General features: G+C 43.5%; 1 long non-coding RNA gene across 1 annotated transcript; it reads left to right on the forward strand.

The window, feature by feature from the left end:
- The first annotated feature begins 682 nt into the window (after positions 1-682).
- LOC127015063 (uncharacterized) lies at positions 683-5,462 on the forward strand. Its single transcript, XR_007766267.1, has 4 exons — positions 683-717; positions 1,347-1,469; positions 3,638-3,737; positions 4,499-5,462. It is a non-coding gene; the product is annotated as an uncharacterized LOC127015063 (long non-coding RNA).
- The last annotated feature ends 10,503 nt before the right edge of the window (positions 5,463-15,965 follow it).

Here is a 15,965-nt window from a genome sequence, read left to right on the forward strand (position 1 = left end):
TGCTGCAAGATGCGTCCCGTGAAAGCTCACAGCCCTGAGCTCTCCCAGCTGCAGGAGCATAAAGCTTTGCTTGGAGGACAGCACGCAGTGCAAGTGGTGAGCCATGCCCTGACACACCGTGAGAGCAAATGCATACACAGCTTTGCATCTTAAATCTATATACCAGATCTTGGAAAAAAACCAACCCATCCCAGATGACAGCCTGCCCCCTATGTTCCTATCTAGATCTCACCCAGCAGCAGTGAAAGTGCGATTTATTCCTATGCCATTTCAGCAATACAAATAGACAGAGCGCTCAGATCTGATTCAAACCTGGTCTAAGGGCCTTCATCTGCATTTGTAAAGGGTCCTCCTTAAAACCAATATCAGGTATCAGCTGCTATAATCATCATATTTACATGGCATGACTTCTCCTTCAGGAGAGAAACAATTTGCTGTGAGAGCACCACATGCCCGAAGCACCTGGGTTTATGGCCAGGTGGGTGCAGCTCTCTGGCTCCCAGCCAGCAGCCTCAGGTAGGATTCATTACAGCAACGGCCCTCCTCCTTTTAATGACCAGGAGGAAGACTCAGTTCCTTTGGTCTTTGTGCAGGTGGTGTGGAGAAAAGAGAGGAGTCACTCCAATGCTGTGCAAGCAAGGAACTGGAGGCTGTTGGAGGAAACGTGACCTTCCTGGCTCGTGCATCGCTGGAGACCTGCGTCGACCTGGCTGCCCGGTAAAGCTAATTATTACAGTGCTTTACAGAAAGTGAGCTTTTTGGTCAACTATGTTAGTTGTTATTTCCTGACAAGAGGGGGTTTGTTTGCCGTCCTCCTGTCTGCTTTGCCCCTCCTGAGGAGTGTGGGGAAGGCAGCAGGAGGGTTTGCAGGGCACACAGGGAGCATGGGCAGATAGCTGGGGCAAGAGAGATTTCAGAGGCAAAGTGGAAGGAAGCATGAACGACAAACTGAAAGGGATGAAGGTATTTGCTTACTCTATTGGCATAGGAAATAGCTGATACACTCACAATCTGGATTAACCCTTGGGTTTGGTGGGCCCACCTTACAACAAAGTGGAGCCTAATGGTTATATTGAGGCAAGTTCAGACTTGACTTTCTGAAGGACTCCAGAAACCTGCTGTGTAAGGCAAGGAGAAATTCCTAGTCCCAGGGAAACAGACAGAGGTCCTGTTGCTTTTCAGTGAAATACTGTCCTGTCCTGGAAAAGTCCTCTGCCTGCTTTCTGCTGTCTCAAAATAGTCCTCCACCTTGATCTCAAGGGCTCGGTAAGCCCTTGAGCAGCATCTGCCTGAAACAGCAGCTGGGCGAGGAGGTCGGCAGCTCTATAAAATCTCTTGTATCATAGGAAAGACTCAGCTGTAAAGGTGCTGCTCTGACTTTATGATTCAGGAGGCGGAGAGGAGAAGCTCAGGGAAGAAAATACAGCTGCGTTGCTGCTGCTGCAAAAAAAGATGGGATGATAAATCAGGTATTTATTCCACCCTCATTCCCTTTTACTAGTTTATTTAAAGATCAGGTCCATTATTTGAAAATTGATTGCTGGCTGCTTTGTAAGTCCCCTCTGTGTGTTTGCAGATGATTATGTCTCTCTTGTGCATATTTTCTTTAGATGGAGCAGACCTGCTCCTGTTGGCCTTTCTTCACAGGTCTCATCTTCCACACCTCCCTCTGGCTTTGCTCCCCTTCTCTGAACTCCCTCCAAATCTCCTGCCCTTTTGACAGTCCTCCCCATCTCTGTTAACTCTGGTATCTTCCTCACCTTCTTCTCCTGAAACCTCTTATGATCACCTTGCTCTCTAGCCCTTTTTCCACTTCCAACATTGTGATCTTTTTATTTTTAATGTCAGTGGCACGTCAGGTACCTTGTGGCACTTGCGGGGAGGTGTTTCCAGCCTAACCCAAAGCCATCATGGTTGGTCTCTGGTCAAAGATTATTTATTTTCAAGGCTCAAACAGAAGCAGTTGGCAGTTCAGGTAGTAGCTTGTATTCACCGCTCATCGGCGGGGCTTCACAAATCACAGCCGGCTGCAGATCAATGGCACTGGATTGATTTCATTCACCCTCTGGGATGTGAATCTATGAGACCTATTGGAGTCACATTTTAAACCATCAGCTCTAGACATGTAGTTCTTCATCTGATCAATGCCAGTACTTGCAGGGTTTCCCGCTGGACTTGCACCCTAATGCAGCTGTTGGATGCCTGAAGTTCTCCAGAGCCCCAAACAACATCAGATAAATAAAAGCACATCACCTGGCATACTGCATATTGCCTTTTTTAAATATACAGCAGATTCATTCAACAAGATATTACTCTCTTGTTTTTAAATCACTCTTTGATATTATTGCACTCTCCTGTTTCAATACCATTGCAGCTAGAAGCAAATGTGAAATTTGGCCCAGTGGGACCTTTACCTTCTCAGGAGAATATTTCAGTTTAAAACCTGATGCCAAGGCCACATTTTTGCACAGGGATGGTGTCTGAGGTCTGGGTGGTGGGACTTGTGCCCCCATTTTGACTGCAGCTCATGCTTAGATCAGCTTAAATTGACCATGACGCTATAGCAGGAGAGACAGGGATACTGGCACCTCGCATAGCAAGGGATGGATTCAGCCATGCAGGCAAATGCAGAAATGCTATACATCTCAGTTGCTGGAGAACATCTCCTGTGGGGCTGTGCCTCTGAAAGGTGACCAGGAAACCTGGCTGACGGCAGCCCTGGCCTAGTGGGAGCGGGGCAGGAGCACTCCTGGGCTGTGCTGCCTCTCCACCAGCTCTACAAATGGGCTTGGTGCTACTGAAAGGAGCAGAGCCTCAACCAGCTCTTAAGGGTATCAATAATAAATGCTGCGCACTGTTGCTTTGCTTCATCCCAATGGTCTCCCCATTTCACTGCAAAGCAAAGCTGACCTCTCCTTACTGAGGTCCCTCTAAGTAACTGTATTTAATATACACAGCAATCGCAAGGAAACTTCGTTTCCCCTGATTTCTCCTGAAGAATGGGAATGAAGCTACTTGTTTTCCTTAGCTGTCTGAGGATGCGGGTTTGGGGCAGCCAAGCCTGTGAAACCTCTTGTTCCTGGCTTGTAAGAGCTCTGATTCAGTCCCCGCTAATGTGCTTGGTCCTCAGGCCTCAAAAAAGGAGAGATGATTTGATTTTTGCCATAGCTTTATTGATATGATACAAAAAAATAAAGCATTTACTCATTTAATCAGGTGTGGAAGCAGAAAACATCCTGGACAAGTGAATAAATGAGAAAGCTCTCCAAGGCTTATCAAATTATTTTAGGAATAACAGGTACCTGAGTGCTTTGAAGAGAAATGATGGACCTTTCCAGCATGCTGGATAATGTGTGTGCAACATGAATGTTATGAAAGTGTACGAACTTAAGGTTCATTCAGGCACCTATCCATTCTCTGTCACGCAAAACAGCAATCCTCTCTCAGTTGTTAAGAAACTCTAATTTCCTAATGGGATTAGCTAGGGATCCCACAGACAACGGGGCAATTGCCTGCATTTAGCAGAGGCAAAGGGAGGTAAGTGGCTGCAGGGCAGCTCTGTGGAGCTGGTCATGTGGCATCCTCACCCAATCCTCCCCACGCCAGAGCGTCACCCTTAACTTAATTCCTCCGACAGCCTCCAACGTACTCCTGATTGTGCCAGGTCTCTCGGCAAATGCCATCTTGCTGTCCAGCTCCTCCTGCGCTTACCCCGACAGAACAAGAGGAAATGAGAGGTATCGTACTTGTAATTTGTTGCTATTTTTGTGAGGATGAGCGCAATCAGGATGTCTGTCCTCTACTTGCATGTGCTTTGCCAATGAACAGTCTGGCTGACTTCAACACCACATACGTGGCACAAGGTGATACTCAACACGAGGGGGCTGGGGGAGCCTGTCCTAACAAAAGCTACTATTGATGGCAGCGGGCTTGAGCTAGCTTTGGGGGAAAGAGAAAACAGGACTCATCATTACATGGTTTTAATGGGGTGTTTCTATGGAAAGATTTTACTTACCTTATGCTGAAATGATGCAGCATGTTAATTTTGTGTTTGTAAATGGGAGGTTTGAAGGAGTGGTCCTTCAGTTACAGCAAACAAAGAATTTAGTAAGTGTGACAGCATGAGACCAAAAGCAAGTCTGTTCTTAAGCGGGGGAGCCAGGAGATAAGTCTGTGTTCAGCTCAGGGCTGTGATGCTGAGGGGCTCCTCTAACTGTGGCATAAGAATAAAGGTGAGGGACTTTCTTTACCAAAGGCATGACAGAAAAAATATGGACATGACATTTACTGGAGGAAAACATAATACTGGTGGGGAAAATCAGGCTATCATACCACCTCTCCTGCTGATGATGGCTGAGTAACCCACAGCAGTGCTGGTCCCAGCTGTGCCATTGGGGAATGGGAAAGGAGTAGGGATAGCAGGAGAAATGTGTGAGCTGTGCTCTGTAGATACATCTACCCAAAACCTTTTATAATGGCAGTATTTGTGTTATTCTAGCTTCTGCCCAAGAAAGGAGTACCACCAGCTCTGCTGGTGCCTGCTGAACAGTCATAACACAGCTCCATCCAGCTGCTGCAGGAACCGAAGTAATGCTGAAAGGGTGCTATCAGGAGCAATCACTGCATTTTGCACTTAATGTTGTTTACTGTAGTGCCTAACAAATTGAATTACATGCTAATCAGCACACCCTGCCTGTTAAATCTATGGCTCCTTTTCATTTCACTTCTTTCTACACACAAATAATTCACTGAGCGTCACAGTGCCATGGACTCCCAGACTGGTCCAAATTTCACACGTGACCTTCAATGACACATCAGGTCCCCACACACAGAGAAAATTCCCTGTGTCTGAGATACTGCCCATGCAAGGTGTGCGACACAGACCAGCAAAGCAAATCCACTCTGTCAGCTACTGCACCATCATTGTGCTGCCTCCCAGTCACAAATGAAGGTATTTTTCCAGCAAAAAGTAGCCTACAGCCCTACCCTGGAGCAAGAGAGTGGCAGTATTATTTTGGGTGCCAGGGGAGCCCATTCAGGTCCTCCCATGAGGGTGTCTGTGCTCAGGGCAGGATTTCCGGCAATAGCCTTCCCACAAAAGTTAAAGCCTTGCCCAGCTCATACCCCTGAGCTCACGTTCAGAGATGACAGGTTGCTCTGTTTGTTCAGTCTCATACACTTGGCCCCATCCTGGGGTTTTGGTGGGTTGTCCCTCCCCTGTACGTGAGACCGGGGGACACTCAGGGGGGACTGACGAACTGAAAAGCTTAAAGTCCAGATTTATGTAAACAGCCTCCAAGAACAAATTTTTGCACTTACAGCATGTAAAACCCAAGGCAGTTGGAATAAAAGGAAAAAAGGATGACTTCAATCCTAAAGTTAATTGTATTCTGTATCTTTTATCATATTCTAAGTAAGAGTAATCCAGTCAACCCACCAAATAAGAGAGAAGTCTGCTCAACTCTGCCTGACTTACGGAGTGCCAGACTCCGTTCCCAATGAAAAAGTCAGAGCCACTTTTTTCTTCCCATCCCAGAAGTTATTCTTTTAGATTAAAAACTAGGAAAGTTGGAAAGACTTATTTCGTCTTGTAATCTTGAAAACTACCAAAGAGTCCCAAGTGCATCCACTAAGCACTGACAATGGCACTTGCCATCCCAGATGACCCCACAGACTAACACTGAGCGAAGGTCTGTGAAATTTTGCCATACATAAAAAACATAAAATAACCTTATAAAGTTAGTAACTAGAATAACAAAGTGAGATGGGTATTTTTACTTAAAAATGGAGCTTTTAATGATTGCATACCATAGCTACACAAACACTATTTTTTTTCATTATAGTATTTCAGCAGCCAGATGCTGTGTCCCACTAAGCCAAGGAAATCATCTGTGCCCAGCAGCAGCGCCTGCCAATAACCCTGAGCTGCCTCGGGAAGCCTGCAAGTATTTCTTATGCACACCTTTCTGCTGCTTAAGCATGTGGCTGGGCTGTAAATATTCCCTCAGGAGGGGCTCGGTGTTCATCGTCTGCCTCAGCCCAGCAACACATTTGCTTTTTAAACAACCAGCAATTAGTTCATTTTCAATTAGGAAGCGCACACCGCGTTAAGTCCGTCAGCCTTTATTTTTTCCACAGGGATTCCCTGTAGTTCCTCTGCCGAGCAAGCAGCTGCAGAGCCCTTTTCCCTTAGGGACAGGCATGCTATTAGCATCTGAAAATTGCCTTCATGCACACTGAGTATCATCTGCAAGCCCAGAGCCGGGGGCAGCAGTGAGGGCTCGAACCCCCCAATGCCCTGTGAAAAGGCACATTTTCCCCCAAGGCAGGCACACAGCCAAAAAAACCTGGTTACAGCCAGGAGCGTTAATAAAATGCTTCATTTCTAAGGACTTTTAAGAAAACTGTTAGAAACACAGACTGCAAAATGGGAGATGGGTGGTGGTTGCTTTTCTTTTTATAAGTTTTACTTACTAATAATAGTTTTCTGTAGCACAAGGACCTCAATTATTCCCTTCCAGAGCAACCAAAATGCAGTAATACATCATTAGCTTCACCAGCTTCTGTTCCCGCGCTCTGATTAATTGTAACCTTTCCCGATATTAGATCGTAAATGAAAGAGTATGAATTGAGAAGCACAAATTAAATTAACATGTCAAGTCAGCTCGCATAGCCAGTACTCCAAATAAATGTGAGCTGGGCTGATACTCAATCTCGAGGAGAAAGCAAATGTCTGGTATGGACTGATGGCAGCATAAATTGCTAAGAAATACTCCATAAGTGAGAGGTAAAAATCACGTTGGTTCTCCTTCAGCTCACACTGGTGCAACTCCCTGCTGCTGAGGCAAGCCAAAGGAGACCAACATACACCTGTGCATCTATATAGCTAAAAAATGAGGAAAATGCTTAATTTTTTTTTTTTTAATAAGGAATAGCAACAATAGTTTTGTATTTCCTTTTTGTTTGCTTTAAGGGTGGTTCTAAGCTTCTCGGTGGGGACCCTCTGCTGCTGGCTGCAATCAGAGCGTGAGTTTCCTTTGCAAAAAAACCCAAGTGTGCCTTGATTGCAGGCATATGTTTTTTAGAACAATTTACCTGTATTTTTCTATTTTTAACTGAAAATACAGAGAACACTACCCTATTTCTCAGGAGATGAAACAAGAAGCAATACCTGGAAAAGCAGAGCGGACTGAATGAGAAGCCAATAAAGTCAATGGAAAGGCTTGTAAAAACCGCACTGGTTTCAGGTCAGGCCTGACATGCCACTGTGACTCCGGGACAGAGGAGAAATCCCGTTCGACTTCCCAGATAAGATACTCCTAAATACTTCCCTAACTCCCAGAGGATCTTTCTGGATGTACAGGATGGAGGTGAACAGGGGGCACCCAGGAACCGGGGGGCAGCTGCCTGCAGAACACAGTCAAACCACAGGTAGGTGGGTCCTGCGGTCGTGTCTGGTATTTATTCATTCATTTAGTGGTCTTATCTAGAGGGAGATCTCATTACTTCTTTAGATACAAGGTAGTTTCAGACCTCGTGAAAGGATATTGTTTGTTTTGTCATGTGGCTGGACAACACTCCATGCAGGAGAATACCAGGTTGGTTCATCTGTCTAATTAGAGACCCTGTTTCCCGTGATCCCTTTTTAACCCTCTGCTCTTATCAATTATGATTTGAGCATTTCAATCTGGGAACAATAAAATAAACCCTTAGAAAATGTGCTGACATACCCTACTAATGAATCAAGATGATGGCTTTAAACATCGACTCTCTGGCAGCAACAAAAAGGATCTACAAATCCTGAATGAACTAAGTCAGCCCATACAGCCCAAATTTTGATAGTCTTCTACCATCCTGCTAAGTTCTTCCACATGTAAATAGTGTCACTGATGAAAAATTAATCACCTGTGACCACACAGTTTTTCCAGACTAACTCTGAATTAAAAAAAGATAAAGAAAGTATAGAAATATCGTTTTCAATACATGCCCACATGAGTTTTAGGCACAAAAAAGCTTGACTCTCAATAGGAATCAATTTATTCCTATGGATTTTCAAGATGCCTTATTTTTTGAGATGGGACAGACTCCTAAGTCATTTAAGCACTATTGAAATACATGCTTTAGTCACGGAAAAATATATACTGATGGACTAGACCACACCCAATGAACACAAAAATGCCATCCTTCCCAAATCCCTACGGCATTCTGCTCACTTCAACCTTAGGTCAAATCAGCCAATTTTTCAGAGTTCCCATGTCACTGCACAACATAATAAAAATACATTTAAACAATTACAAGCTGTCCAGGACTTGTCACTGTCCACATTTCTTTTGAATCCCACAATACCTTGTTTACGGTTGAAAATGCCTTCATTTGTCACAGCACAGTAGGGTGTCTCTTGATAGCTGGCCCATGAGACATATCTAATAGAAATGCACAATGGAACAAAACACAGGAAAAAAATAATAGTAAAAGGCAATGCATGCTTCTAGAGAAATAGTAAAAGCCGGTACAGAGTGGCCAAACTAGGATTGATGTACTCCAGGGAACAATACTCATTCTTCTTATTGAAAGCTACTCTTGTAAGAGGACTCATTTCCACACACTGACTGACATGTGCTTTCCTAATTTAGAAGTCTTGTGATTCCCAGTGGATTTTAATGCTCAGTAATTTTCAGCTGAGTAGCTTAAATGCATGTATTGTAGTCAGTCACTCTCTATTATCTTATACACATGCACACATATATAGCAATGTACAGACAGAGGTTCCTGCAGTGAATTAGTGTGCAACAGCTCTAAAGAGGGGAAAAAAACCTCAAAACCCTACCAACCCCTGGAGGTAACTCAAATAATTTCTATCTCTAGCAATTGAAAAGATTCCAGATTTGCAGAAGCAAATAGTCCTTAGGGTGCTCGGCTTGAGATAATTAATGGTATTAACTTTGTAGGAAATGCTGGACACCCACAGGGAGGGGGTATTAAATAAGGCACCCATTAAATGAGACACCCCAAATCTCAAGCTACTTCTGAAACATCAAAGCAGTTGTAATATTTTTTCTGAGTTGGTATTATTATTAATATTTTAAAATGTAGAGTTCTATATTATAAACTATGTAGGTACTCTATTTCTATGTTTTGAATTAGGAAAAAATAATCAGTAAAAGGAAATACTATCAAGAATGAAAGTAATGATATCTCAGTAGAGAAGACAGAGTGAGCAGAGAGATCAGAGAGATCAGGAAAGCCTGCCAGGAAATATCAAAACCCGAGTTGTGAAACAATATTACTTAATTCTGAGTATTAGTAAATATCAATGTTTCTATAGGTTGGGGTGACTGTATGTCCTGGTTTTGGCTGGGAGAGAGTTAATTTTCTTCTTAGTAGCTGGTACAGTGCTGTGTTTTGGATTTAGTGTGAGAATAATGTTGATAACACGCGATGTTTTAGTTGTTGCTAAGTAGTGCTTATCTTAAGCCAAGGACTTTTCAGTTTCCCATGCTCTGCCAGCAAGCAGGTGTGCAAGAAGCTGGGAGGGAGCAGAGCCAGGACAGCTGACCTGAACTAGCCAAAGGGGTATTCCATACCATGGAACGTCATGCCCAGTATATAAACAGGGGGGAGTTGGGCGGGGAGGCTGGGATCGCGGCTCTGGCATCGGTCAGCGGGTGGTGAGCAACTGCATTGTGCATCACTGGGGTTTTTCTCCCCCCCCCCCCCTTTTTGTTATATTCCTTTTCATTACTATCATTATTATTATATTTCATTATTATTATATTTCACTATTATTATATTTCATTATTATTATTATTGTTAGTATTATATTTTACTTTAGTTATTAAACTGTTCTTATCTCAACCCATGAGTTCTCCTCCCCATCCCACGGGGAGTGAGGGAGCAGCTGCATGGTGCTTGGCTGCTGACTGGGGTTAAACCACAACACTGTAGGATAAGAACTGCAAGGATATGAAATCCTACATCTGCCAAGAGAAAGGACTGAGCAAAGTGCTTGAAAAGCACTTGGAAAATTGCTCTGATCGATCATGCACCAGGTTACACCTTCTTTGCGTTTTGGGCCACATCCTCAGTGGGGTCTGCTGGCAAAGCCTCAGCAAAATAGATGGATTGGCACTGACTTGTAGCACAGCGAAGGGAACATTAAAATGTCTTGTTTTGTTTTTGCATGTAAAGCTTTAGTTTTAACCCTCTGAAACTGAGTTTCCTCCCCAACGCTTGATGATAGTTGCAAAGCCGGCATTACAAACATACCAATGACCAAAGTGTGTTAGGCTGTGGTAGGCTTTTTTACAGTACCCAGGAAAGACTAATCACAAGACCATGCTGTTCCACACAAGTGCCCTGTATTTACTATTGATATATCCTGATAATTTGTAAAAAACAGCTTTTACTTTAAAAAAAGGACGCAAAATGTTTTCTAGGTCTCAAAACCAATTTATCTTGTGCTGGTTGCATCCATGAAAATACCAAAACTGCATCAAGGAGGGGCTCTAGGGGGGTGCCTGCCCCAGCACAGGTTATTTTACAGCACCCAGTGAGTGCCACGGGGCAAGAAGTGACGAGCATGAACAGGACCAGAGGGGGACACATGCCTGCGACAGCATCACGTGCCACTGAGACATTAATGAGATGGGGGCTCTGGAGCTGGCCTTCTGACATAAATCCTCACTGGTATGTTTGCATTCAACACACTGATTTTTTTTCTACAATAATGTGCTGGTTTTGGCTGGGGTAGAGTTAATTTTCTTCATAGTAGCTAGTATGGGGCTATGTTTTGGATTTGTGCTGGAAACAGTGTTGGTAATACAGGGATGTTTTTGTTATTGCTGAGAAGTGCTTACACAGAGCCAAGGCCTTTTCTGCTTCTCACACCACCCCACCAGCGAGTAGGCTGGGGGTGCACAAGAAGTTGGGAGGGGACACAGCTGGGACAGCTGACCCCAGCTGCCCAAAGGGATATTCCATACCATATGATGTCATGCTCAGCATATAAAGCTGGGGGAAGAAGAAGGTGGGGGTGGACATTTGGAGTTATGGTGTTTTGTCTTCCCAAGTAACCGTTACGTGTGACGGAGCTCTGCTTTCCTGGAGACGGCTGAACACCCGCCTGCCGATGGGAAGTGGTAAACGAATTCCTTGTTTTACTTTGCTTGCGTGCACAGCTTTTGCTTTACCTATTAAAACTGTCTTTATCTCAACCCACAAGTTTTACTTTTTTTCTGATTCTCTCCCCCATCTCACCGGAGGGGAGTAAGCAAGTGGCTGTGTGGTGCTTAGTTGCCAGCTGGGGTTAACCCACAACAAATAATATTAATTGCATTTCTTATTTTATTTCTAAAACAGTACAGGCTGTGCTGGCTCTCAGGAATTGCTCTATTACCATAACATTTGTAATAAAGATTGCTTTCCAATGAATGATCAACAGAAACAAATGCTTCCTAATGCATTATTAATGGCAAGCCTCTGATAAGAATATTCTTTAGGATGAAATGCATCTTCTGACTTGTAAGTGTTTACCAAGAAATGGAACAAAATCAGATTATTTGATATGTCAAAATATCTTTAAAATGCAAACAAACAGGTCTATAGCTTAATGTATCCACAGCAAGTGCCTGGAAGATGAAAATCACGCCTGTTGTTATCACTGTGGGTTTCCTCCCTTAGTATCAGGTTTTGCTCTGTATCACTCTAACATATAACTGAAGGAAAAATATTTCTGTAGTCTACAATAAGCTGCAAATGTATAGATCCTACTTTAAATTTTTATTCCTTACATATTTTCTTGTCTTTTTCTCACTCTGCATTGTACTAAGAAACTGGTTTGAAAGTCAATTCTTATCGTATTATCTACTGAGTTGCTGTCATGCAATACTCTGTTTCCATTAAAAATGAGAACTGATCTCTGGAAGGGTTTGCTAGAGCTTACTATTTATTACCTCCTTCAGAAAGTTTACCATAACCTCTTTATACAGAACATTGAATGTTTATAAAGCGATGCCCACTCAGTTCTCCTCCTTTTGCATCATCCACAACAATCAATAATTGCAACTGAGGAATCCTCAATGCTGATTTTTTTCAGAGCTAAGCAACCTTGCCATGTAGATTTTATATTTTGCCACCTCCAGACATCAGTTTGGAAGTGGTGGGTCTCACCTGTTTGCTGTTTAAATGGGAGATAAAGGTTGTGGGGGGAAACGGAGACCCTTTATGCTGTATGTCTGAAACCAATGGGAAAGTTTTGAGACCAGCCACAGAAAAGCAAACAAAAACCATAATATAATGTAAACTGAACAAAAAAACCCACACATTTTTATCTCTGGGCAATCAGTGCAAATCCAGAAAGATGAACGCTGCTGTGAGGTTTTTATTGTTTTCCAGCTTTTAAATGACTAAAATAGAAATGGTTTTTGACTGCAGGTAGGTTTTGAGCAACTGGAGAGGTTACTGTATCTCAGATGGCCACCACCTCCCAAGAGATGATGCTGCAACAGAAAGCGGCTCTGATTCCTTCCTTAGGAGGAAGGATGCATACATGTGAATCACTGCATTTTGCTGGGCCCATTCATATGCTGTTTCTGGGAAGGGCATGTTTTGCCTCTCCACGATGAAAGGTTTCCTCTGAAATGGTCTAAAAGGACACTTCCAACCTCTCAAAAAACCAAGGAAAGGAGATTGCCAGGTGACTATGTGACCAGCTAAGATGACTCCCAGAAACCTTGGTCTGGAAACACCAAGAGAAGCTGCCAGATGACCATGTGTATGAGCTGGTTCAGTTTCCAAACTTTTAGACAATTATGTCAAAATGCCAATTCTCTCCCAGAAGAAACGCTCCTGCTTGAAGAACGTGGCATCACCTCTTCCCAGCCTGCAACCCAGACTGACTGAGTTTGCAAGCAGCTCCAAAGGGGGCTGTTTCGTTGAGAAAACGCCATCATAACAAGGAGTCTGCGAGAGAAGGCAAGATCTTCTCCAAGTATTTTTTGAGAAATCTTATTTACTGCAGAGGGGGAGATGCTGAGCCTGCGCAGAGGTGAAGAACTTGGCCGTCATCTCTCAGGAATCAACAGCCCATGGCTCCCATCCTGCCCAGGGAAATGGTGCCAGTGGCCTGCCAGACCCTGAGCCTTCTTTTTAAATCCAGGAAAAAACAAATTTAGCATATTTGCATCTGGGATTACAGGTCCTTCTTGAAGTCTCAGCAGCAAAAATACACCATCAATTAGAAAATAATAATTAAGAAAAAAAAAAAAGACATCTCTGCATGCTAACTCTGGTTGCATTCACTGCTGTTTCCAGGGGGCAGGGAGGTTCATTCATTCCCTACTTTGTTAAGGAACGACTCCAACAAAGCTGCTGATACAACTGGGAAATCAAAAGATGAGCGCGGAAGTGACTGCAAAAAAATGCATTAAGGAAACATGCATAGTTATGCTGGGTGGTGGGGTAAAGAGTTAGCACTTAGTGAAAAAAGGGACTGCAAAATCTGCTGGCTGAGATAAGAAATGTGTGCAGAAGGAATTCAGATCCTAATGGAAATATTTTCTTACTGGAACAAAATTCTTGTTTCTGGTCAAATGAAATACATTGTCCTACCAAATTTTCACCATCTTCCTTTTGTTCTTAAATACAGAATAAGATAAAACTCAAAAGCTATTTAAGTTAAAACCTCCCAAATGTCAATTTAGGTTTTTCCTCAAATTTTTGGACATATGATTCAATACATTCCCTGGTATCTTTTGTTTCAGCTGATCTCAAAATTGTCTGTGCTCTGGGTGGGCATCAGAGATGACTTACTGTGTGCTTCATGGGGCAATATAAAAGTTTTAGGAAGATGATTTTTCAGACAGCCATGATATTCAAATTATTTGAGACATCACAAATGAATGACAATAACATCTTTACAATATACCCCTGTAAGTTAGTCTGTGCCCTCCACGCATGCTACTGACTCAGCCTTCGGCTGCACCCTGTGCATGCACCCCGGCGTGTGTAATTGTGTGCAGGGCCCAGCCTTGAGTTCAGCCCTACTGACAACCCTGGTTTTCTAAATTATTTCCAGCTTCTTCAGGATAAAGGCAGGAAGATGTCCTGAATGGCTTTTAAAATGATTATGCAAAGCACAGTGGGCTGTATAATACCTTTTCCAGTAAAACTCCCTTTTAGTACTGTGACGGTAATCAACCGTGTTATTATAACTATTCTTTCTCCTTATTACATATAGGCTGAATGTTTTAAATGGAAGTAACACCATCTCGTCCCCCCGTGTTTCTTACTTGTGGCGTGTCCTTGAAAGTAACCAATGCTCAGGACGCCAAAAGCTGAAGGCTCAGCTCGCCCACATGAGATGTGATATGAATAAATCAGTGCAAAGTCCATGTGAGCTTCTCTCTCGCTAGCGGGGGCTCAGGCTGGAAAGCTGTATGCAGCAGAGCTGCCATGCGGCCTTTAACTACCCGTGGTGCCATTTAAAAACATCAGTTCATTCAGTATATCGATTCATTTTTTTAAATGCCAAAATATGCAGCTGGGTATTTATGGAGAAATGAAAAAAATGTATATTTACCAGGGTGGCGTGACTGTTTCTTCTACAGAGTTTGACTTATTGGGAAGGAGTTTCAAAACTCAAAGGAAACTCCAAATCCAAAGAGCTTCAGACTTCATCCTAAGTGTCACTGTCGGACTCGTTAGGGCAAATCTTGCTCCTGCTTACCTGATGAGAGCAGAGCTCGGTACCCGCTGCTGTGTTTTGTACCTCCCTGAAAGTCATCTTCAAATGCCGTTTATCTTTTCCCCGGTGTATAGCTGTGTCATCACAGTCTTGGGCTTTCTGGAGCATCATGTGGGTCCCGATTCAACTGTTGCTGGCTTCAGTGGGAGGACTCTGACCCTAGAAATAGCCACTTTCTTCTCTATTTCCCTCTATTGATAGCAGGATGGGAAAAATAACCCTATATGGTGACAGCACATTCAAAAGCAGGGGAGAGGGGGAGCACGGTTGGCTTTATTTGAGAAAGCTTATTTCCTATTCCCTTCCTTGTAACACAGGCTAGAGGAGATGTTGCTTCCCTCCCTCCCTTTTGCTGCCGCTATCTCCCACGTCTCAATAGAAACCAAAGGCTCAGCAACTTAAACTATGCCCCTTCATCAGTGTTTTCTGAGCCAACATTTTGTAAAGCTGGACAACGGCTGACCTGCACATTATCTGCTCTGAATCCAGCAAAGTTTATGTTCATCAGAAAAGGAAAAGGAAAAGATAGAAATTTCCGACTTGGAAAATCTCTGAGCCAATATTTGTAAATAAAGTCTAATTTAATTACCAATATATGTATTTTTCAGCTGTCCAACCTTGAAAGAGTACAATCCCGCTGGGATGAAGCAATCACACTATTTAACATGCAAAATCACTACTCGCCTGTCAGCTTATTAATAGGTAGTTTTCTAATTCAGAGGAAAAGGCGAGTTACAGGCAAAGCATAAGAATAATAATCTGAACGCGAGCATCTGACATGCTCCACTGAACTCTGCTCCAGGAAACATAAGAAAAGACTTTTTTCTCTTTTCCCCCCCGATGACAGCTTTCCAGTGCCGCTGGCATCCATCACATGTGCAGAGGCAAATGCTTCCACACTTGGTAATAATCAGAGCAAGGAAATTACGGATCGGGGGGAGGAGGAACTATGTTTTTTTTTTCTCTTGGCTAAAGGCATACTTAAATCTGAAGAGCACACCAAGGGAACTCAGTAGTAGCTTCCTCCTCCATTTCCACTTTCCAAGTAGAGCCAGGACTCCCTGCAGCTCTTCCACATCACCCATTTTTCCTGGGCTCTCAGCTTTGCCGTGCTCCTGCTCCCTGCGCCGAGCCAGGGCTGGCTCCCGAAGGACTACCTCCATCAGCTCCTACCTATCCTTCCCCGCACCGCTCCTCCGTTACCTATTTATGCAAAATAATC

This window comes from Gymnogyps californianus, chromosome 3 (genome assembly GCF_018139145.2).
Source record: "Gymnogyps californianus isolate 813 chromosome 3, ASM1813914v2, whole genome shotgun sequence".
Classification (NCBI taxonomy): domain Eukaryota; kingdom Metazoa; phylum Chordata; class Aves; order Accipitriformes; family Cathartidae; genus Gymnogyps; species Gymnogyps californianus.